Raw genomic sequence first — 3,417 nt, 5'->3', positions numbered from 1 at the left:
TCTCAGGCCACCTGGACTCACTGGCCTCCTTCTACAGGAACACGCCCAAGGCCCCTCAGCTATAACCCGCACCCCCATCACTCGGGAGCCTCACCTCTTCACTTTGTCTGGTCCAGGCTGTTCCCTCTTCTGTGCCAGTCCCGCCCCTCCCATTTGCTCAGCAGCCCGAGGGTTTTCTTTTTTTTTTTCTTTTTTAAGATTTTTATTTATTTATTGAGAGAGAGAGAGAATGGTAGAGAGCGAGCACGAGAGGGAAGAAGGTCAGAGGGAGAAGCAGACTCCCCGCTGAGCAGGCAGCCCGATGCGGGACTCGATCCCGGGACTCCAGGATCATGACCTGAGCTGGAGGCAGACGCTTAACCAACTGAGCCACCCAGGCACCCGCCAGAGGGTTTTCTAAAGCACAAACCTGACCCTACCGGTCCTCTGCTCGGAACCTACCATGGTTCCCGGTACCCTTGGGAGAAGAGGCCAGGCCCCTAACGAACGAGACCTTGAGGGGATGGGATTTAACCCTAAGAGCCGGATGCACCCCCCCTCCTTTAACTTGCCATGATCTCTTACCTTCTGGCTCTAGACCCTGCTCTCCCCTTACCTGGGACATGCCCTAAGGCATACAACTTTACCTTATCCTATGCATCCTCCACATTGTGGTTCCAATGCCTCTTCCTCCAGGAAGCCCTCCCTGACCACCTGCTCGGCCCCCTCCCCCCGCAGATCCCTGGGTTCTCACACCCCAGCCCTGCTCGCTGTGGGTCAACACTGTCTGGAGACAGGTTATTCTCCACTGGAACGAGCCGGGGCTGTCTCGGTCACTGCTCTGTCCTCTGGGAATGTTTGCTGAGCACATGTTTGTATACTCCTGACTTGCACAGACACGCACACGTCCAGAAGTGTGGACATTGACAGGGCCTGCATTAACACACTGGTAGAGAAACTGATATGCAGTCACTCCACAAATTTTTCCTGAGCCCCTCCCCTGCATGCAGGGGTGTGTGTGTGTGTGTGTGTGTGTGTGTGTGTTTTCTGCTTACACAGCAGGGACCAAGACAGCCCAGGTGTGTGTGTGTGTGTGTGTGTGTTTTCTGCTTACACAGCAGGGACCAAGACAGCCCAGGCCTTCCCTCATGGGGCTCAAAGCCCGGCAGAAGCCCCGAGTGCTGAGGATTTCTGACCTGTCCCTCCAGTTATTCACCCAATAAACAGTGGTGAGGCCCGACGTTTGCAAGGGGCAGGGGGGCATCAAGTGGGCTCCGGGTCCTATGGTAGGAGCCACAGTTCGATGTTTCTTATCATGAACCAAATTCTAGTCTAAGGGTTGTTTGTGGTTTGCTTCATCTATCAAATGTAATGTTATTCAATGTCCCCATCACCTTACAGGCCGTCATTCAGTCCTCACGTCCACCACTTCTGAGCCTCCTTGTTGTTCCCTGAACATGCCATGTGTGTTCCCGCCTCAGGGTCTTTGCACTCGCTGTTCCCTGTGCCTTGCACACTTCCCTGGATAGCCACATAGACCCTTCATCAATTCAACTCTGCTCAATGTCATCTCCGACCTTCCCTGAACGTCCTCCCCCAAACCGTGCCCTCCAAACCCAATCCATATATCCCGCTTTATTCTGTAATGTCGCCATCACCACCAGACATACATAGATATTTGCTTCTCTACTTTTCCATCCGTCTCCCCCACCTTGGATTTCAGTTCCATGTAATGGCAGGGGCTTTTGTTTGTTGGGTTCCTTGCTGTGTCCCCGGCTTTTGGAACAGTGCCCAGCACATGTAAGAGCCATGTGCAAGTGTCCACTATTTTTAGTATCTTAGTTAATCCTCACAACCATCCTATTATAAGACCCATTTTACAGACAGGGAAACGGAGGCTCAGAGAGTCAGTTGCCTGAGGTCACATGGCTGGTAAGTGGGAGACCTACGATTTGAACCCAGACAGCCTGATCCTGGACCCTCACATCATAACCTCTCTTGCAGTGCTCTTGTTGAACACAAGACTACAGCCTGCAGGCCAAACCCAGCTTTTCCTAGAGTTTGTGTGATTTTTACATGTTTACGTGGTTAAAAAAAAATCTCAAGAAAAATATTTGCTTTGACATGAAAATTACACAAAATCCAGATTTCAATGTCCATAAGATAATGTTTTATTGGAACACGGCCACGCCTGTGCTGTCTTTGGCCGCTTTTTGTGGAAAAAGTCTGCTTGATATTTTGCTCTACGGCAGTAGCTCTCCAGCTTGGGCTTGAGCTCTCTGCATCACCCGAAGGGCTGAGGGCCACACTTTGAGGCCACTGCTATACACGATTCTGCTTCCCGCGAGCAGGTAGCCAGCCCGGTTTGGCGACTGCTCTGACCTGGTGCCCAGGGCAGGCTCTGGCACACAGCAGGTGCTCAATAAGTGTATGTCAAATGAATCAATGAGGCTGTGTGGGTCATCCATGGAAATTTTACAGAAGCAGACACAGGATGCTAAACCTTGGCTCTGTGGTCTGAGGGTGCCGGGCATCCCAGTTAGGACCTGATGGTCAACTAGTCATTTTCAGGGACAGGGAAGGCCTAGGAATGTGACCTAACCAAAGGGCTGCCCTTCTTGGAGCTTCAGTCTCCTCCTCTCTGCAATAATCCTGATTTGATCACTTGCCTCTGATGCTGGTGCAAGCCGGGAGGCATCTGTGAGGCCTGCAGGTAAGCCCTTTGCTCAGGGGTCAGGCACACAGCTCCGTATATGCACACTGGGAGCTCCCCGGTTGATGTTCCCACGCTGAGTTACCGAGCCCTCGAGCTGAAAGTGTTCTGGGCTATTAGGAAACTTGAAGGGGCAGTGGGAGAGAATAAAACGTCCATCCACTCTAGAAACATTCATTGGACACTTAACTGTGTTCCAAGGGCTGCTCTAGGCCCTAGGGTTAGAGCAAGGAACAAAACAGACAAATCCTAAAACTGGCATTCTAGCCATAAACGTTTAAGTATCTTCAACCCCAATTTACAGTTGAAGAAACAGGCATAGAGAGAGTGTGGTTTTCCTAAAGATCATTACTACCCATGGCAGCTGGAGCCCTGGCAACTTCCTGCTCCCGAATCTTCCCTTACAGCCAGAGAAACAGCAGGTTCAGCTCCCGCTGGCAGACCTGGGGGACGGGCCTCAGTTTCCCGACTTGCCCCATGGGTAGGACGTGAATGGCCCTAAGCAAGCCTCAGTTGTCTCCGCCAGAGCAAAGGGCAGCGGCGCTGGTCCAGCCCCTCCCGTGCGCCCGGCCTCCTCTTCCCGGCCGGCCCCGCCCCCGAGACCACGTGACGCGTGGGGGTTTTCCCGTTCCCCTAGCGTGACGTCACGATGGGGTGCGGGCCAATGGGCGCGCAGGCCGGCGGCGCCGGGGAATTCCGCCGCCCCGCCCCCGCCCGCCGCCCGC

This window comes from Callorhinus ursinus, unplaced genomic scaffold (genome assembly GCF_003265705.2).
Source record: "Callorhinus ursinus isolate GAN/ISIS: 27379988/994484 unplaced genomic scaffold, GSC_fseal_2.0 scaffold71, whole genome shotgun sequence".
NCBI lineage: Eukaryota > Metazoa > Chordata > Mammalia > Carnivora > Otariidae > Callorhinus > Callorhinus ursinus.
Note: the sequence above shows the minus strand (reverse complement) of the source record.